Genomic DNA, 22,492 nt, shown 5'->3' with positions numbered 1-22,492 from the left:
CTGGATTGTGTCCTATCATTCAGAATATTTTTCTGATACATGAGATGTCTTTTGTTCTTCTTATTTATATTCCTTTGTACATCTCTTAATAGATATTAGATGTTCTCAGGGTAAATTCACAAAAGGGAAAATACGGAAATGATAACCTTTGTGTGTGGGATGCACGTCATTTGTTCATAACTACTTCCTAGAACTTAGCATCATCCTTGTACATAACTGGCATTCATTCAGCCTTGCTGAATAAATGAATAATTAATTGGATGGAAACAAGAATACCATTGGCGAGTCACGGTAGCTTTGAAAGAATCAAGAAACAGAACAGCACAGCTGGAAAAAAGAGTTAAGAATTGACTTAGTTGAGCCTTTTAATTTGCAGGCAAAAAAAATGAAGCCCAAAATAAGGAAATGACGTATGCCAGATCACATGGTATGTAATGAGCAGAGGGTAAATAAATGAATATTAATACTTCCCTTCAATATTTTCCTCTCTCTACCAGAACATCCAAAATAACTGAAGTTGTGATTACAAACCAGTTAAGAAACACACTTTTTCTTCACATTTTTAAAATTTAGTTATTTCATACACTTAAGCAGAGAGTTTACTGAGGTAAATGTATTATTTTTTTAAAGAAACACAGTATGATAGTAAATTTCTTTTGTTCAAGGGCTCACATTGTAAGCATTCAACCAAACATGGCCACTGCATCCATGAGCTCCCATTTGCATATTTAGGAAGAGGAAGCAAATGGTGATCCATGAATGTGGATGAAAACTAAAGGCTCACAGTTCTATTTTTATTTTTTGTATTTGTTATATATTTTTTTGTATTTGTTATATTTATAAAATATATAGTTTTTCTATTTCTACAGCCTAGAAGCCAGAGATCACAGCTCTTTCAGATCTTTCTGAATTTCCTAAAAAGTCTGTGCATTTTTCTTGAGCTGAGCACCCTCATCATCATTCAGCTTCTGGCTGATCACAATGATTAATCCTCACGAGTCCAGGGTACATGGAAAGCTCAGGAAGACTTACTTCTCCATGCCATATGTTCCCTATACCATCATTCACTCTGGATGAGTGTTGGATAGACTTTCAACATGGATTAGATGAGAACAACCACACTTAATCCAATAGTCCAGCTGATATATCCTTTTAGCTTGATGACTTCATAGGCATTTTCGACCACCTCTTATGCTTTCCCCTCCAATTTTCATGGTCATTGTCTGTTCCCATTTCTGGATTCAGTTCCTGGAGACAAACAGCTGACACATTCACTCCACTCCACAAAGCCACATTTGAGTTGCCATATTCTCCCAAAACCCATCCATGGCAGCTGCTAGGATGAATGCTAAGTTTCAGCCATAAAGTAGCAAAATCTAGCAGCATCTAGATTACACTCACTTCCCATCACATGGTGCTTGGGTAATCCATTTAGTTTCCAGGTAACATATGTGAGAATATCCACTGGTTTGGAAACCACAATTATGATATAATCAGGACTGTACTTGACTATCTGAGGAATATTGCATTTGAAGATACTAACATTCCTTGCAACAGATTGAGAGGGCTTTCCCCCTCCTGGGGGCCGACTCTTGCGGTTTACTATCACAATATTAGAATTGGCATTACAGAGTAATCCTTATCTGCTGCAATTTTAGGTGTCTGAAGAAATAAGCTCCCATGCTGCAGATCCATCATTTCTCCTCTGAGTTTATCTTCCAAAACATCCATCCACACAAGTTCATCTGCCAGAGGCTTTCCCACAATGTTGATGGCACAGGTCATGCCGACTTGTGTAACACGCACTACAGTGATCTTGTTGTTGGGATGGTTGCTTCTTCTTCTTGCAACTGGTGCAATGTTTTGTTGTTGTTGTTGTTGTTCTAGAAAGAGAGAGAGAGAGAAAGAGGGAGAAAGAGCAGTAAAGCTGGGGAGGGACAGAGGAAGAGGGAGAGAGAGAATCCCAAGCAAACTCTATACTGAGTGCAGAGCCCAACATGGGGCTCGATCTCACCACCCTGAGATCATGACCTGAGTGGAAACCAAGAGCTGGAAGTTCAACCAATTGAGCCACTGAGGCACCCACAGTGCAAATCAGTTTTTCCTCAGAGTTGCTATCATGCCCAGGACAGAAACAGCTGTAGGAGTCATGAGAAGAAGACAATGTGGTAAATACATTCTACCTACTACCCAGAAAAAAATTTGGGAAGTTTTCTGAACTCTACCATTGTTAGCTTTCAGTATGAGCCCTAGAGATGAAATCACTCTACCTAATATAAGGTTATTTGTTAGCGGAAGAGGGCAAGAGCTCAGCTCTCCTGGGTCCATGTTTAATGTTCTTTCCACCATACTCATATTAACCAGAACATTTCTGACTGAAACACAAAAGTACTAAGGAGAGAATAAAGGACCCAACAGCTTTAAATTTTAAGAATAAGTGAGGGGGGAAAAAAAAACCCTTGTATTTAAATAAACTTGTTAAAATCAATACTTCAAGAGGATATATAAAATAGGATATATTTATTCAATCAGCATTTATTTGGCTAGCATACTTTTATTACTCAGCTACCATAGGAAGACACAATTCAAGGTGTGGGAGATATAATGATTAATAGATCAGAAGTTGTTCCTGCCCTGCCCTAAGGGTCAACAATGAGATTGAGATAGCACAATCTGCCACTCTAGGGATTGGGCAACTTTGGAGCAAAAATGTGACCACTTATCTGGACCATTCTGGTTCACTAAAATTAACTGAGGAACTGAGATTTTAAGAAATATAAGTAAAAAAGAAATCATTTCTAAGAGGAACTATTTTCATGTGACAAGCCTCTGAAGTTAATTTCTGAATTTTTACGTAGAAAACCCTGCACTTTAACAACCACAAATCTAAACCAGTCTTCAATCTCTAGATCAACCATCAGCCCTCACTAAAATACACATAAGGCTGTCTTCAATGACTTCCACTAAATTAAATCAATCCATCCGAAATAAAAATAAGATCTTTGGGGAAGGTAAAAGTAGAAAGTTGTAGGAATCTTTGAGGACTAGCAAGTACTTCCAATTTGCCCAATAAAGATCCAGGTCTGTACACGTATCCATACCTTTTTTTTTTTTTTTTTTTTTTTAATTTTTTATTTTTTATAAACATATATTTTTTATATACATATATTTTTATCCCCAGGTCTGTGAATCACCGGATTTACACACTTCACAGCACTCACCAAAGCACATACCCTCCCCAATGTCCATAATCCCACCCCCTTCTCCCCAACCCCTTCCCCCCGGCAACCCTCAGTTTGTTTTGTGAGATTAAGAGTCACTTATGGTTTGTCTCCCTCCCAATCCCATCTTGTTTCATTTATTCTTCTACCTTTTTTTTGAAGAGTTTTCAGAACAGTGTTATCAAGAAGGCTCCAGTATTTGAATGGCAACATGTTGGATATCACTCTGGAATGGCAATGAAGGCTTTGGCTTTCCTAAAGTGATCTCCTGAAAAGGAAATTCTACACAAGCAACATATAGTAGAGTCAGGTGTTCCTGCCATCGGGCAGCCCTAGTTTCCGGGGAAATATACATAGCACAGAGAAGAGAGACAAGGATAGGTATCAGCTCCTCATGGGGCTTTGTTAAGATGAATCTGGGGGTGCCTATAAATTCCTATACTTTCTCTTCCTTTAGGGCTATATTTTCCTACACTGGAGAGGGAGGGAAGCAGAGTTATGGGGAACTGAATTACAGAAAGAAGCAGGATGCTATATCAGCCTGAGATGACAAGGTATCTCTAAAACTCTAAGAGAATAAAAGATCAGAAGCAAGGGTGGCAAGGGTAAGGCTACCAGAAAGCCAGAGCCCAAAGAAAACTTAGGAAGGATGATCATTCTAGGAACTGGAATCCTACAGTGCTTTAACCAGGACTGCTAAGGGTTTGTAAGCTTTACACAGTACAGCAAGCACTATGCTTACTGCTCTGTATTTGTTTAAATCCTCACAGCTCCATGAGTTTCCATCTATTCTGTCCCTGACAATTTATCCCAGACTGATGTGCCCGAACACCTGTACTCTCCTTGACCTCTTGATTTTCTCTACAGCATGGACCTCCTTTACTATCGGCTACCTAACTCTTTTTTTTTTTTAATTTTTTTATTTTTTATAAACATATATTTTTATCCCCAGGGGTACAGGTCTGTGAATCACCAGGTTTACACACTTCACAGCACTCACCAAAGCACATACCCTCCCCAATGTCCATAATCCCACCCCCTTCTCCCAAGCCCCCTCCCCCCAGCAACCCTCAGTTTGTTTTGTGAGATTAAGAGTCACTTATGGTTTGTCTCCCTCCCAATCCGGCTACCTAACTCTTAATGGAGTTGTTTTCATATTTAAGTAAAACTACTTCTTCCTTTATTCTTCTTCCCTATTTATGGGTTTTCCAAGAGGACAACTGAAATATAAATTCCTCTTTATTAAATAAGGGGAGAGATATGATATTTACCCAGAAGGCACTTTTTACAAAAGGACTACTGTATACATCAATGAATATAAAACTGGAAATAACCTTGGAAGAAGGTCAAGGTCTTAGCTAATACTCTTCTTTTCTTACCCTGCTCTGTAATCACCAAAGATCTCATGCACGGTTTCCATAGGACAGCCAGTAAAGAAAACCAGAGGCAGGAACTATGATGTCAGATGACAGAGAAATCTATGACTCCTGGCCTGGCTGCTTTTTATGGTTTCTACAGACATGTAAAGCTGCCTTCCTCATCAGTCAGTTCAGGCCTGTGACAACAATTGCTCATCTCATCATTAAAATCAAGGAAGATTCAGGAAAGCCAGCTATAAGCAAAGGTTGATATTGACTGTTAACACATCACAGCAGACATGGCAAAGAAAAGGGAGTGAAGAACAAAGAATTTCGAAATAACAAAAAACAGTCACAGAGGACAGTATATTCCCAGTTCTCTTGTCTCAGTTGGTTCTTTGGACTGAGTATTTTAACCAGCTTCCCTATTACAAAGGCCATCTCTGATTAAAACACAGATGAAGGAAAGGTCATTCCTGTTGTCTGCGACAGCTTCACGTCTTATGTGTGTATCAGGTGCACATCTGCATGAGTAACTGTCTCTATGTGCACATGCGTGCCAATGCAGGATTGTGTAGCATCACACTAGCTGCTTGAAACAAGCTCTGTGGGTTATCATGGAACAGCTCTAACTACAAGAACATCCAAGACACACGCCTGTTTGCCTTGTACTAAACTTAAGATATCTCACTTTATATTCAACTTCTATGACTTCCTCTGTCTCCCCTCTGCTTAAGGATCCAGAACATTTACCTCCTGGAAGAGAAGCTCCAGCTGTTGCCTTTGCCGTCTCTCTTTTCCTTCCTCCAAACTGTCTCCCCACCACCTGAAGGAGTGGCCAAGGTCCTTAAAGGAAGGGAATTTTCTTTTTCTAAAACATCTGGAGAGGAGTGATGTAAACAGACAAGAAAACCCGGATTTACTGGTTACAAACGTAGAGTCTCAGGCCCCACTCCCGACTTCCGGAATCAGAAGCTATATTTGATGAGACCTCAGGTCGTTCCTAGGCACAGACTATGAGAATCACTCTGATAGTCTGTATACCTTATGTTAGAGAGAGTAAAATGAGGCCGAGAGACAGCAAGGACTGCTCAGGGAATGAGATCCTTTTCTGATTTGAATCTTCTTTTCTCCAAATCCTGAAACTTCACAAGTATCATATTTGCATTTCAGTAGGGGCTGGAGATTTAAAAAAAAAAAAAAAAAAAGAAAGAAAGAAAGAAAAGAAAAGAAAAAAAAGTGAAATGTGAGAGCTGACCCCACTGGTGACCCCACTTTCAGGAGCCTGGGCCCCAGGTGTGCCTGCCACCAGCATCCACTTTTGAGTGCCTTCTAAAGGTGAGCACTTTTGCTCCAAGGGCAGCCCTTGGTGTGTGCTCAGGTTCCAAAGCTTTCTCAACACAAAAAATTATTTTTGTCATTTTATTCTCAATTGTCAGGAAGTTCTCATCTGACACCTCTTCTTTTCTTTTTTTTTTTTCTTTTTTTTCTTTTTTTTTTTTTTTTTTTTTTTTTTTTGCAGAAGGGCTGTTTTCTGCTCCTCCTATGCGAGAGATGCAAATGCTCTCTTTGCATCATTTCTGTGCACAAGCTCTCCCCGCGTGTCTGGAACAGCAGCTGCATTTCAGCCCATCACCAGCAGAGCCCTGGCTCACTCTCCCGGCTGTTGTTTTCCTCGCTCGAGCTCCTCAGAGTCTGCAATGCAGCAGAAGGTTCTCCTGTGGTTGCCCTGCTGCTGAGCTGTCCCGTTCTTAGCCACCGGCCAGCTTCCTCCGCAAACTGCTGGTGATGCTGTTCCATTTCTAAGGTCTCCAGAATATGGCTGGCAAAGAGTAGTTCCTTGCTTTAACAACTAGCAGGGAAAGGAGGACTTCAAAATGTTGTATTTTATCTCATGTATTCAAACATCTGCATTTGGAGCCTGGAGTGGAAGCTCTTGCTGGAGGACGATTCTGCCCCCATGTGACACCACCCGGATTCCCTTCCCCTCTCCTCCAAGCTCTGAACTAAAAGAATGCAGAGAGTCTAAAAAATAAATATGAAAAATCATTCTCAATTCTCACCTTGAGAAAGGCAAAACTGGTCTTTTCTCCCTCAAACAGATTTGAAATATGGCAATTCATACAGACCTCGTTCGAATAACGGGAAGATATGAGGGGCCTTTCCTGAAGTTGACAGTAAGTGGCAGGGACTCGGAAAACAGTGGTGTTTGGGTTTGGGCCACGGCTCTGCTGCTTCCTAGCACTGTGACCTGGAGCATAATGCCTAATCTCTCTGAATCAAGGATTCTCTATCCCAGGAAGGGATTAATCCATCTCCAGGGAACGGTCAGGAAAGCCTCCGAAGCCCCTGTCAGGTGGTGTCTGCAAGGAAAATGGATGCTTCAGCTGTGATGGTGAGCGGTGGCAGCCTTTACTGGTGCAGCCAGCAGTGGTGGGAGGTATACAAATATCTCAGGTGCAGCCACTCAGATAAGTGGTTGTGGACCTAGGATTTAAATTGATTTACAATGCATCCAAGTATATACACAGAAGGTGTGGATAATCAGTCAATGGGGCATGGTAATTAGCAAATTCACGAAGGAACCATGGCTTTTTTTTTTTTTTAAGATTTTATGTATTTATTTGACAGAGAGAAATCACAAGTAGATGGAGAGGCAGGCAAAGAGAGAGAGGGAAGCAGGCTCCCCACTGAGCAGAGAGCCCGATGCGGGACTCGATCCCAGGACCCTGAGATCAGACCTGAGCCGAAGGCAGCAGCCTAACCCACTGAGCCACCCAGGCGCCCCCGAACCATGGCTTTGCTTGCAGGACCAATAAATAACTGCCTGATGGCTCAGAAGGCCACAACATCAGGTGACAGTATTGACTGAAGTGGTCCCTGAATTGGCAGGACAGGGCCCAAGCTGGGCAGGACCTCACTATAGCAACAGACATGAAGAAACACTGAAATTCTGAATCAGGATTTCTGGGGTCAGAATTCTGCAATCTGAGCCTTTCATGGGATTCCCATGCACGCTAACTTTCGGTAATCTCTGGTGAAAAAGCATTCCCGTACGCTGTCCATTCAGATGGTATTAATCCCATGAGAAGAAGACCTTGGTCAAAGCAAGTAATTTTAAGTAAGAGAGTCAAGGATTTCCTCATGATTTATCCCTCTTTGTACGTGTAACCCATCTCCATTTTCTGGCAACATATACGAGATTAAGGACTTTCTGAAATGTGCAGAGATTGCCTACCCCTTTGATGGTCCAACTTTATCTGTTTTCCCATTTTGTGACGTTCTAGTGAACTCTATGTAGCACATAACACATTCGATAAAATTAACATCAGAGAAGTAGACAGGAATTTACTGTTTGAACTCTACTTTTTTTTTTTTTTTTTTTTTAAAGATTTTATTTATTTATTTGACAGAGAGAAATCACAAGTAGATGGAGAGGCAGGCAGAGAGAGAGAGAGGGAAGCAGGCTCCCTGCTGAGCAGAGAGCCCGATGCGGGCCTCGATCCCAGGACCCTGAGATCATGACCTGAGCCGAAGGCAGCGGCTTAACCCACTGAGCCACCCAGGCGCCCTGAACTCTACATTTTAAGTGACCACATAATTTGTCTATCAGTCAATTATCAAGTATTTACTAAGCACCAATACCAGCCAATTGCCTCGAGAAGTCAAAGTCTAACACCATTCTTCAGAGATTTTACAGCCTAGTATAGAAAGAAAATGCAAGAAAAAAGTGGAGTAATACTGAAGAAGTTATGAAAACAAAAATAACGATGGAAGAGAAACCCCCATATCCATTTACGAAATGCTTCCCATCAATCAGGGACCATGTTGGATATTTATATAAATTATACTCTATCCTTTCAGCAGCAATATAAGAGAGGAATCATCTCCTTATGTTACATAAGAAACTGAGTTTTAGGGAAGTTAAGAAATTTGTTCAAGATCATCCAGCAAACAAATGGAAAGCCTGGAGTTCAAATTTTGGATTATAAAGTTCTAAAGCCATTACTTTTAAAAATTAGGAGTATAGAGAAAGAATTCTCAATAATAGAAATACGTTGCCAAGTTCTCTGGTCCATGATGACATGCGGATGAGGTTAACGGCTTGGTCAGGGGCATGAAGCTGACAAGAACTCGGGTATCTTGAAGGCAAACTGTGTGCCCTTGTGTCAAAAGTGTGCAGTGTCACACTTGTCTGTTCCATAGCAGGCAGACAGTCACTCGGCAACATCCTGTCCTCTTCCTCCCCATCTGCTCTCTCCCTGCTCCCTACACATACTAGTCAACAAGCCTCAAAACAGAATCTGTTTAAATCAGTGATTCTTGAATATGTTTGGTGCGTGAGCCATGTCATCTAGCAAGGGTGTTATGCTTTTCCATTCTGCTCTGCACCTTCAGAGGCGATTCACTGCCTAGAATGCCAGTCATGCCCATTTGGGGCAGGTAAACCTCATTTCATGGCTTCTGTATCTGTATGTATGTACCTGCCTATGAAGCCCTTTACCAATACACCTATGCCAAGTTACTGGGTAGAAACTGTTTTTGATTCATTCTTTATCTTCAGCTTCTAACTTGGGAACAAGAGTTAATAGGTACTCAAAAGTCCAGGTAGATGGCAGATGAAAGATGGGTAGATTCTGCCTCAGGCTTCAGAAGACCCAGAAGGCCCCAGCAATACAGAAACCATCTCGTCCTACTGAGCAATCAGCACAGCAGAGTCAGCCATTACCAGGGCTGGAGAGACAGTGAGAAAAGATCATGGCCATGGGAGAGCACTGTCAGTCAGAAACCCCAAGGGAGCACAAGTGATGGTCCCCATTATTATAATTAAAAGATTTTATGGATTGTGACTGTGGCAGAGAACACTTTTGCTACTAGAAAATAGATATCCTACAGGTTTTCTGGATGGAATGCCTCAGAAAGCCAGTGTGTTTTCAAACATCCTAACCTTTTTCTATTAACTTCAGTATAAAATCTCCAGCCTCTCTCTTTGACATTCACTCCTCAACACACTCACATTACAGACCATCTTCCATTCTTCCTGATCATTCTTGTGTTTCTTTCCCTTTAGTAAAAGCTGTTCTTGGGGTGAGATATTTTAGAAAATATTAGTAACTTAGCATGGATTGGAATAACTCATTCCTATGAGTAACTCTCAAGACTGATTTTACATCAGTTAGTAATAACATGGCATGAACTTGGAATAAATCCCTGAGGAGTCACCAACCTGGAAAACAGGGCTTTTTAGCCATAAGTAAGAAATCAGGTCTGGAAAAAAGGCAGATGGTAGGGAAGCCCTCCTTGGAGTACCTCAAAATACCTGAAGTGGGAAGTCACCCAGCCCAGTAGTATTGTTCTAGTTGTAATTGCTTGATTATTGATTATTATTATTGATTATTGATTATTGAGTCCCAGGCACTGTACTAGGCACTTAAATAAGCATAACCTATGATCCTCACAGTTATCCTATATAGCAACTCATTTAATTCATCCTCTCTGTCTCAACTTTAGGGCTTTCTGACCTCTCCACCCCAAATCTGTACTAGAATCCTCTTCAAACATCATATATTATTTCTCAATAGCCTTTATCACAACTTTAATTGTATGATTGCGTATTTAGCTATACAATATCTGCCTTCTCTACTAGAGTCTAAGTCCATTAAGATAATGCTTGTGTCTATTTTATTTTTATCCATTGTTCTATCCCTAGCAACTAGCATAATGCCCTGCATCATAATAGGTATCTAGTAAAATTCTCCTGATTTATGGGTGATTGAAATGAGTGAATATCATATAACTGTTACTAAACCCACTTTACAGAAGAAGTCAAGGTCAAGATCAAGTTTTGAAAGCTTGAGGGTAACTTAACCAGATCCCCCAGGACTGCTTGACTCCCAATCCCATGTACTTTCTACTACACCCGCTGCTCTTCTTTCAGCTTCAAGTAGGAACATATTGGTTAGGGGGGTATCAGACATGCATCCACCTTCTTTCTCCTAATCCTTCCACACAAAAATCTAGATAAACATCTCCTGATGTCTGTATTAGAATCTTACTCATAAGCTTTGGATGGGCCAGCTACTATGAACAGATGAAGAGGTCTTCTAGAAGACCTTCCTTCTAGAAGGAAGCTAAATTAATTACTAGATTATTTTCTCTGTTGTTGTTTTTCCAGATAAGGATGACAACTGGATTTCAAAATAAAAAAGAAATCAAGATAAGAATAGTTATATAAAGCATCCATCAAAAAGGCATTGTACAAGCCAGACACCATTTGTTGGCTTGACGACAAGGCATCACACAGATAAGCAGTAACTGCAGGAAGAATTCTGGAGAGATAAGATGAAAACACGGACACTCCACAGAGGCCATGTAGCTGGGGAACAGGGGCTTGGGCTGGGGGCTCAGATGACATAAGTGAGCTCCAGATCTTGCTCTGTCATGGCGATAAAACCCATAGGACAATGTTGACCTAGAACTAAAGGATGTGCTGTATTTGGAAAATGCTTAGAAGAGCTTTCATAAATGTGACAAGCTAAAGGCTGACAAAACAAAGACTGGGAAAAGCCCATCACATTTTCTGCGACTGACTAAACTCACAAGAAATCCATGACATAATTCGAAGAGAAAGAACCAGAGCTTATAGAAAATCTTGACATTTCAGTACCTGGGACCAGTGAAGCTGTACAGTATTTTAATCTAAGAATCATTTTTGGTTTGGTTACTGCAGGCTTTGCTTGCAGGAGAAAATAACTCTCAGAATCTATCAGCCTCCTGGTTAGCTTCAAGAGCAAGTTAAAAAGCCATTGGTATCATTTGCAACACAAACTTAGATTAAGCAATTTATAGGCTGAAGAGAATGTCTAATTTGCACATAACTGATGGCAGGAAAATGAAAAATAAGTCCATAACATTTCGGCTGACTCTGCAGTACAGCTTGGCTTTCCCCCTCCCCCATTTCCTTCCAGATTAAAAGGAACAGAAACAAGCACTATGATTTCACTGCCTGTAGGCAGGATTCTTTACCCTGTACTCCAAACCCTGCATGATCCAGTTCCAAACTCCTGGCACTCCAGCCTCCCATGCAAGCAGTTCACTGATGGAATGACCTATAGATGGTACCTACCCCCCACCAAGGATACATTTTGCATTCCCAGCTCAGGCTATCTTTTTTATCCATCCCCTCACAAGTTCATTTATTCTTTCATTCAAATGAGTCACTTTCTCGTGTTAGGACCCGGGGGTATGCTGATGAATGAGACCGTCGTAGCCACCAGTCTCAGAGACTATATAGGCCGACAGGCAACTGCTGTACATGTACCTCCTCAGTTTCCATCAGTTGACATAGTGCCCGTCTTTTCCAAATGTTACTTATTTGCTCACATCTTTTCTAAACATTCCAATGGGATACAACTCTCTTGCTCTGTGTCTCTCCCTGACATTTCATAGTTACTGTTGATTAAGTGCTCCAAGGCTAGTGCTGGGCTGAGTGCTGAAGACAGGGTATTGGATTTAATTTTCAAAATAGTATTATATGGTAGAAAATGGCATGAAATCCAAGTTTACCAAAAATGAGACTCGGGCTTAGAGAGAGATGCACTCTGCCCAAGGTCTTTCCACTGAAAGGGCTAAGTGAGGCCTGACCCAGCACAGGGGAACTACATCTTTACAGCTTTCAGCCCTCAGATTCTATCACCATCATTCTTGTCTCTTCCCACCCTGTGGACCCTAGGCTGAGAGTCTCCTGAAGATCTCATTCTACCCGGCCTGTTGCACCCCACCTCCCTGCTAACAGGGCCCAGCGGGACTAGCTACAGAGTCAATATTTGCTGGATTTAATTGAATTCTATGGGTACCCAATTTAAATTCTGTGATCTATTCGTGAACGATCTAGATGACCTTTTGAGTTCTTTACAACACATCAGTTCACTTTGTACTTCAATATTTTGTGGTTTCATTTGCATAAACTCCTTGGTGTTTGTGTCTCCAGATAGTTTATCATGCCCGAAAGCTGGCTGCATTTGCTTTTATTCATGCATCTGCTGTTACAGAAGCTGAGGAGGGAATCTGACTTGTCCAAGGGAGGCAGAAAAGCATTTCAAAGAAATAGGCTGCTGGGTTTGCCAGAAGGACACAAGTCCAGAAATGCTTTGAGCAGAGGTCCCTGCAGACTCATCTTTCTCCATGACAGGTCCTGGGATGGCTGCCTCTGTCACCACCATCAGAAGACCTAATGCGCAGCATTCAACCTGCAAGGCTAACTTCCCTTTTAGCAATTTTCAAGGGAAATGCTCTGGAGAAGGTCTAAGGTAGAAGTTTGAAGTCTATTTGCAAGAGAGTAATTTGAACACTGATCTTATATAACAATTCCCGATCTCCAATCAAGGCCTTCACTGGGGCAGAAAAGAGGTAGCTCCCCATAACCCTACAGTCCACAGAGGCATCAAGAAACTATTTCCTATGAGACAAGGGTCCCATAGGAAAACTATTTCCTATGGGTACAAGTGCTGAGGTTTAAACAATGCCACTGTTCTTAAGATTTAAGCAGAATTGTGTACAAGTCAACCTTTCATCCATAATTTCAGTGGAACTATAAGTTTCCTGGATCTTGGGAATGAAATTCTTAAAGATACTAAAGTTAATGGTTATTGGCTATTTGAAATTATTTTGCTATTGGCGATATGAGTAGGAAGGCATTCACAGTGTGAACCAGAGCTTACATTGCATTATCCTTGCTGTCATAGGAATCAAACCCAAAGGATGAAGCAACGGAATTGGTGCACTGCCTTCCAGTTTCCCAGTATTCAAACTCATATCTTACTCGCTTCTGGCAAGAAGTGGGCTCTCAGGAATTATGTAAGATCTGTGAGAGAAACAAATGTGAACTCGTTAACACAGGACAATGTGATGAATCCTCTAGTACAGAAGAAATTGACCAATACTAAGAAAATGAATTAATGCAATTCAGCATAATCATACCCTAGAATATTACATCACATTGAAATACATGAATACTCCTACATGGTAACGTAAAGAAATCTCACAGGCAAAATATTGAGTGAACCCAATGACAAAAAAAATACACGTACTGAATGACTATTTAAATGAAGTTCAAGAACAGGTAAAACTACTCTAGAGAGAGGAATGGAAAGAAGGTAGCCCGAGGAAGGGATATCGAAGCATTAGGTTACTGATGAATAACCGTATTATTTCATATTACAGTGTTTTGTTTATGTTCTTTCCTGCCTGAAATGTGGCCCCTCTCTTGTGTGCCTAGCAGGAATCTGCTCCTTCTATAGGACTTAGCCCTGGGAAGACATTCGTAAGACTCTTCCTTACCCTCTAGGAAATATCTCTGGTAACTGGTTACCAAAAACTAGCAACAGGTTTTCTTTGGCAAGACTCAATGGGTGTCTGACAAAATGAATAATAAAGAGGTTTACTTTTCAATGGATTTTTGTTGTTGTTGTATGGATCATCTATTTAAAACAGAATTGGGGGGGGGGGATAAATAAAAGCAAAAGTTAAGTGCCTGAGCTACCAGTTTACTATAAATTAGGAATAAAGGGGAAGACACCCTTAATCCTCCTAGGAACCTCCTTCCTCTCACCTATCCCAAACCAGAAACTATGTTTTCTTTCTTAAGAACACATGGAGCAAAGCTAGATTAAGCTGAGGCACAGCAAGTAAAGAGGGAATTAATATCTGTAGATTGGTCATAATAAGGTTTTGGTACAAAGCTACAGTAAAGTTCACATATGAGAGCAGAGATTATGAAATAAAGAAGTCCAAAAGAACAGAATTCATTTGTTTCCCAGGTTAAATAATAGTGGGTCAAATCTCCCCAGATTGACTCTCTCTTGCTTGCATCCCATACATGTCTACACTGTGTGATAAGCCATCCTTCTATAATGGAACTGAAAAATTGCTCTAAAACAACATGCTTTTCACCTTTTCAGAGGACCTAACTTTGGAGAGCTGGGGATATTTTTCTGAAATAGGATCCATAATTGATAATGGGTAGCATAAATTTAATGTTACCATCAGCTATGAACCACAGCTAAGATGTTGTCTTCTGGAATTCTCCATTCCAACCTTAAACTGCTCTTAGAAAAAAATGGGCAAACTGTTTCCATTCAACCTAGTAATACATATTTATTTTACATTTACTGTATGTAGGATAGAAAAATAATAAATAGCCCCAGTTTCATCACATCACATTTATGTTCTAATAAATTATGAACTGGAGAAAAATAAAACCGAGGAATGAATATGGGATTTCACACGTAAGGGTGCTGGTCGAAGCCACATCTCTCCTGCATTTTACAACGTGATACTAAGTAAACCACTGTATCTCTCTAAATCTTAATTTCCTCATTGTAAGATTGATTAACAAGACTGAAGAAAAGGATTTTTAGAAACATCTAAAGCAACTACAGAATACAGAACACAGTACATATTATACACTAATCCTCCGTTTCTTTTATGTATTTTCTTCCTATGATATCCTAGCATGGTATGTATTCATCACGAAACTACTGCCTTCCACCTTGCCAACCAATCAACCTGTAGAACATAACCATTTTAAAGAGTCAATATGATGTCATTGTTCAGTTTGGGGTGGAAAAATATCATAATTAAAATCTCAATTACTTTCCGTTTGTCGTCAGGAAAATGTTCTGATCTCTAGGAGTTTTCGTCTTCTTATTTCTAAAAAGGGGGCTAAAGTCATCTTCTCTTAAGGGATGACGTGAGGCCAGCCTGGGATACGCCCTGCTTACGAAGTCACTGAGTAAGCATTTGGTCTACTGCTTCTTTCCCTTAAAAATCGGTGTGTTTTGCATTTTTAAAAATAATTTTCTGAAATCCATTGAGATAATTGGAGACACCTCAGAATAGAAAGCCATCAGAAGTAGGAGGGGGGGAAAGGAAGAAAAGCACAAAGCTAGAGCATGTGTTCCTTGATTCTGTTTTCTGAAGCAGAAGTACCCTCACCAAACTTGCTAAAAACATGGCCACTCTCTGGGGACTGGTCAGTGGTCACAGGTTACCTGCTCAGTTATCCAGCCCTCAGCACGTTCTGGGATTCCTCTGAAGATATGGGCTTCTTCTTCCTTTTCTCCAGCAGAATCCTTCTGCAAAGACAAGGCACTGTTCCAGCATCCACTTAGAGAGCAGCTGCTTAGTCTCAAGAACATGTAGACATCTCGCCGGTTTGATCCCCTTGGCGCATCTGAGCTTCAGGTCATCTCCCAAGCTCTTTTTGTTACTGACCCAGCCGTTCATGCTGAAGTATCTACTGTGTAGAAATTCTTGAGCATGTATACCAGGAAATATGTTCAAGAAAGTTCATGCCACCTGGCGATTCACAGACCTGTACCCCTGCGGCTAATAATACATTATATGTTTATAAAAAATTTAAAAAATTTAAAAAGGTAAAAAAAAATAACGAAAATTCATGCCTAGGGCTGAATTGTATTCCCCTCAAAGTTCAGATGTCGAAGCCCTATCCTCTTTAGTACCTCAGAAGGAGAACTCGTTTTGAAATAGGGTTGTTGCAGATGTAATAGTTATATTAAGATGAGGTTATACTAGAGTAAAGTAGACCCCCTAAAATAGAAAGATTGGTATTCTTATAAAAAGAACACCACATAAAGAGACAGACGCACACACAGGGAGACCACCAGATGGGGACTGGAGCGATGCTGTCACAAGCCAAAGAACCAGCAGAAGCTGGGAGAAAGGCCTGGGCCAAACCCTCCCCAAGTGCTCCAGAGGGAGCACCACGCAGTTGACACCTTTGAACTTCTGGCCTCTAGAACTATGATATGGCAAATTCCTGTTGTTCTAAGCCCCCCGGTTGTACTACTTTTTTTTTTTTTTTTTTTTTTTTTAATTTTTTATTTTTTATAAACATATATTTTTATCCCCAGGGGTACAGGTCTGTGAATCACCAGGTTTACACACTTCACAGCACTCACTAAATCACATACCCTCCCCAATGTCCATAATCCCACCCCCTTCTCCCAAACCCCCTCCCCCCGGCAACCCTCAGTTTGTTTTGTGAGATTAAGAGTCACTTATGGTTTGTCTCCCTCCCAATCCCATCTTGTTTCATTTATTCTTCTTCTACCCACTTAAGCCTCCATGTTGCATCACCACTTCCTCATATCAGGGAGATCATATGATAGTTGTCTTTCTCTGCTTGACTTATTTCGCTAAGCATGATACGCTCTAGTTCCATCCATGTTGTTGCAAATGGCAAGATTTCATTTCTTTTGATGGCTGCATAGTACTCCATTGTGTATATATACCACATCTTCTTGATCCATTCATCTGTTGATGGACATCTAGTGCATACTATCAGCCTGTGTCTGTTTGCTAGGACAGCCATAAAAAAGTAGTACAGAGTACAGCCACTCTGTACTACTTTTTTATGGCTGTCCTAGCAAACAGACACAGGCTGATAGTATGCACTAGTATAGCTGACAAGTTGTCAAAATACTGAGCTGACTTTTCTCCAACTAGTATACAGATCCTTCTGTCACTGCTCTGAGTCTTCCAGGCACCCCTGGCCTCCCTGCCCACCCTAACCTTTTTCTTGGGACCTATGGGCTTCCCCCATGATACAAAACTGAAGGTTTAAGGGCTCACAGACTCAGCAAACTACATCTTTAAAGTCTCAACCACCTACTCAGGCTGGTTTACTCTCCCCCTCTAAGAGAGGCTGGAAAATATCCCCATTCTCCTTGGCTCACCACTTCTGCATTGCACCTTAAGACAAGGCCACATTTTCTTCACATTATAAGGATTTTACCACGAAGCTCTCTGGAGGAAAAGATGTTTACATATTTACCATCATGGGAATGTTATAAATATCCTATATTTATAACATTATTATTTTATGTTATAAATCTATACAATTCTCTATAGTTCCTGGTTCCCATTGAAAAGGAGATGCTGAAATTGAACATGAGTTAGACTCACCTACCCAATGTTTTAGACCTAAAGATCTAACCAAACATTCCTAACTCATGTCCATTCAATGATTTCCCCTCTCTAGTGGTATTTCCCATCTCTTGTTTCTTCAGCCCCACCCAGGAGCCATTCCCATACAGAATCCCTTCACCAAGGAACAAAGGACATGCATGCTTCCCCTGTCTCCAGACATCCACAGAAAGCACAGATGGAGTTGCTGTCTCTATGGAACTGGGGCAGGGAAATATTGATGTCACCTGACACATAAATAAAATGCTACAGGCTTTACCCTCATTGTAGGTAGCTCTCCCAGGAACTGATGTAATCCTATGGTTGCTCCATCCTAGATATACCAACAGCTCACTATGCTCTGAGGGGCAAATGCTCTGTAGACATGATGTCATATGAAGTCACTACTGCCTAGTCGAACAGGCATCCATACAGGCCAGTGATAACACCTGTGCAGGAAGGATGTGATGTCAACTACTGTTTTAATAGAAGCCCTGAGTTTCTAGAAAGATTATATTTCAGAACCCGTATTCATGCGTTTCAGTTGCCATGGGCACAGGCAGCTGTGTGGGTGTGAAGCATCTTTTAAGTTAAGCAGCCAAAGGAGACCCATGATTAAAGCAGATCTCAGCTTGCTTAATGAGTAATAATAGACCCTAAATCCAATACACCAGCTCTTTGAGAGGACTGTCAATGTAGTTTATTTGCTTCCAGTAACATTTCTTAAGTCACGTCTGTTGCATGAACAAATGAATGAATGAATGGTTCATTTAATGGGTATAAATTGAGGGACTACATGTGGCAGGCATTATGCCAACAGGCAGAGATGCAAAAATGAATAAAATATAGTTTCTGCCCTCAAAGATCCCCCTCTTTAGTGAAGAGGAAAGGTGTAGATTATGGTAATTTTTCAAATAGGCAAGTTCTATGTCCTGTAAGAGAAACCACTCCTGGAAGGAAAAGATCATGTTGGACAAGGCTACATAGGGGAATGTGGCATGGAGGCTTAGTCCTAGTGAATGAGGTTCTTCTCCAATATGTCTGAAGATCACAAGCATTCCTGGCAGAAGGAAGAGTACATAGAAAACACAGCCACGGAAGAGCAAGAACCTTAGGGACTACAAGGACTATTTCCCATTCAGACAGATAGTTCTAGTCTCTAGTATCTAGTTCAAATCCTAGTATCTTGTACAAGTACAAGTACTAGAACAAGTACTAGTATCTAGTACAAGTACTACTAGTATCTAGCATCTAGTATCTAGTTCAAGTACCAACCAGTAAGGTCTTCGATATCTGGTAATTATAATCATCCAGGACAGGGTCAGAAATCTGCAATGTGCTCCTCAGCAGGCGGGGCACACTATGGCAAAGTTCATGCACTTGATTTTTTTTTTTTTTTTTTGAATCCTCAGAGCCAAAACCTAGTAAGGTAAATGCTTCATGTGACATCAAGTTTACTCATTGAACAAACACGGTTTTCAGTAATCTTTTGGGGACACACACAAGAAAAAACACAAGCTGAGAACAAGAAAAATAATCAGAAAAATGCAGAAATCTAGTAATCACCTTTCTAGCCCTTCTCTTCCCCCAATAAAAATGCATCCAGCTTCCAGAGTACTCACATGTAACAGGAAATTATGGTAACTGATATTTGATCCTTCTGACTAGCAAACTGGTTAAGATTCCAAATTTATAATTTATTAAAGGTAACATGCAATGACTCCACAGTTTCTCATCAAAACCACTAAAAAGTCTTGCTTCTCTAAAATGTTAGTTTCTACTCATTTTTAAAGATTTTATTTATTTATTTGACAGAGAGAGAGAGATCACAAGTAGGCAGAGAGAGGGGGGAAGCAGGCTCCCACCAAGCAGAGAGCCTGATGCAGGGCTCAATCCCATGACCTCAGCTGAGGGCAGAGGTTTAACCCACAGAGCCACCCAAGTGCCCTTTACTCATTTTTAAAAGTGTTCGTGGAATTATCCATTTCTGAAAGACCTGACTGGAAAACCGAGATATCAGGATATTTTCACTTGTCTCATAACTAGTGAAATAGATGTTGGCCTGCTTATACTATGACTCTTTTGTGTGACAAACAAAGTCATTAGGTAATCAAAAACAGTTCATACAGTTGAAATACATTATTTTTATTTGGATGTACAAAGGCAGAAATATGAGTACAATAAGCTTCAAACTGAAAATCAAGTGAGGGTATTAAGCAGGATTTTAAAGAGATAAAATTACATTCAGAAACACCAGAAGAAGGCTGCGCGTGCAGAGACAGGGCTCGGAGTTAGGCTAATGGAAGGTTTTGACTGTCCTTACACATTTCTGCAGAGATGCAGAAAAGCATAAGCATATGCAATATTAATCACACACAACAATTACGTGACAGCTAGGATCTGGCTTCCATCCAAAGCAAAACAGAACTGCATCTTAACTCTACTACCTGCTAAAAGTGTAACACTTTCTTCTGAATCTATTTCTTCTGAATCACTGTTTAATCCCCAGAAATTGATTTATCCAGCTAGCTTTCAGATACCTTTGAAATTCAAATGAAGTAAGTCTGTATAAATGCATGAGGCTCCTTCCACAAATCTTTTCTTTCCAACAGGAGTCTTTAGAGACGACAACTCTGTCGCTGTAAATTGTTTCTCTCCCAGTCATATACGACTCTGCTGAGATTAGAGATCACATATGGTAAGTGCTGGCACATATGTAAACAGTCAGTAAGTAGTGACTGTTGTTCTTCTATGCATTCAAAGCTCCAGGAAAGAATTCCCATCTTAAATTGCCTTTCTACAGGAGGAGATCATTAGAGAGCATTTCTGATTTAAAAATAGGTACACAGCTATTCTTCAGTTAAAAACCTGACTCATTCCTCAAGTTACAAATATAAGGCCCTCACAGGTTTTTTGGTTTCTGCAATGACAAGACTTTCTGTTCAGAAGCAGATTTAGTAAAAAATGTAATCTTCCAGGGCTCTCACTTGAACAAGTCCCCTCAAGGTTCTGGAAGAGGCAGACAATGTATTCAATCGGTTATGTGATTTTACAAAATCTGCAGAATAAATGTGTTTTGGCAGCAGACAGTTAAGACCATTGAATTTCCACTTTATTTTATCTCTGTCACACTTCTGCTCCTGTCACTTACAGAGTATCTAACTAAAAGATACAGATTAACAGTACCCAGGTGGCTCAGTCGGTTGAGCATCCGACTCTTGATTTCAGCTCAGGTCATGATCTCAGGGTCTTAAGACTGAACTCCGTGTTCGGCTCTGCACTGAACATGGAATCTGCTTAAGATTCTCTCTTTCCCTCTCCCTCCACCATCCCCACATGTGCGCTCTCTCTCTCTCTTTCTCAAATAAATAATAAATAAATCTTTAAAAGGGGCAGAGTACCTAGCTAAAAGGAATGTTGAACTTAGGATACATTCAGTTTAGTCTTAAAGAAATATAGTAATGTGGCTCATAATCACTTCAATGTGTAGATAAGTCTTTGATAGCTATTCTATATAGGAAAGTCTTTCAGGAACACTACCATTCTGAACTATGCCAAATGACCCCATATGTGAAGATATAGGGCAGAGGCTGTAGGCTGATAGGAATATGTACTATAGCACCTGTTGCTAGAATTAAGTGGGTAGTGGAAAAGAGACAAGGTTTGAAAGGTACAGAGCTAAAAATTATTCCAAATCCTATAACTTGATATGAAATATCACATAAATTTTTTCCTAAATTTAACAATGATCCCAAAAAGATAAATACCATTATTAAATTTATTATTGATCAATAATATTTAAAGATTCAATTAACCATGGTAGAGAAAAAAATGTAATAATCTTTTTATTCTCTCTATAGATAACAGTATAAAGTATCATCATAGGAAAATAAAAACATGCAGAGCTTAACAAATAAATATAGAAAATATTTATAGAGGTAAGATAAGCAGTAACAAAAACTATGACTGCTCTCAACTTTTAAAATTTTTCATATGCTAAAATCTTTCATTTTTTTTCACATGTATATTTTTCAGTATAAATTTATGTTTACTTTTATATCTCACTTCCTTTTTTTTTCAAAGAAAGATAAAATAGATCTTTCAAGACCCATTAAAAGCTGCTTCAGTCAACCTTCCCCCTCTGTACTCACTCCACTCTTAAACTGTCTATATATACAGTACTTTTGGTGGTCCAAGTGGCAAGTAATCATCCTCTTGACCTCCAGCATTTAATCAGTAGAAAAAAAAGATATCCAGAATAAAATGGAGATCAAATATCACTTTTCTCAATGGATGCCCAATGACTCCAAAGCATGCAACTGAGACCTAAGGCCAGTCTGGGTGGCCTATTTTTTCCCCCATTTGAGGGAGCAGGACATGACTCATCCATCAGTCACAATCAGAGTAAGCGGGAAATATCTGATGTCTTCTTCAAACTGGAAAGCCTGTTCTATAGGTTCATTTCATAGAAACTGGAAATCCAACTATTCAATGCACCTGGGCACACTGAATTCAAAGAGGATAAGAAATAATGGGAAATCCAACATCCCCATTGCCTTTCCAATGAAATCACTCTGGTGGCTAAAAAATGCTCTCCAAACTAGGTAAGGATGTATCCAATTAAATTAACTTCATGCCCTTTTTTGGGGAAATGTGTGTATGGGGTAGCAGCAGTGATGGAGAGGAACAAAACAAGTGTTTCTTCAAATATGTCCCCTCCGCCGTTATTCCCCCCAATGAAAAATGAATAGAGGGTAATAAAGATTTATTATTGAAAAGACTCTTGGGGTGCCTGGGTGGCTCAGTGGGTTAATCCTCTGCCTTCTGCTCAGGTCATGATCTCAGGGTCCTGGGATCGAGCCCCACATCGGGCTCTCTGCTCAGCAGGGAGCCTGCTTCCTCCTCTCCCTCTGCCTGCCTGTCTGC

The 22,492-nt window shown here is 40.3% G+C and overlaps 1 pseudogene; it reads right to left on the bottom strand.

Annotated features, from left to right (window-relative positions):
• Window positions 1–884: 884 nt before the first annotated feature.
• Window positions 885–1,800, bottom strand: LOC131808241 (L-lactate dehydrogenase B chain-like; annotated as a pseudogene).
• Window positions 1,801–22,492: the final 20,692 nt, after the last annotated feature.

The sequence above is a fragment of the Mustela lutreola genome, chromosome 9, assembly GCF_030435805.1.
Source record: "Mustela lutreola isolate mMusLut2 chromosome 9, mMusLut2.pri, whole genome shotgun sequence".
NCBI lineage: Eukaryota > Metazoa > Chordata > Mammalia > Carnivora > Mustelidae > Mustela > Mustela lutreola.
The sequence above is the reverse complement of the archived record's forward strand: the minus strand, read 5'-3'. Positions and strand labels throughout refer to the sequence as shown.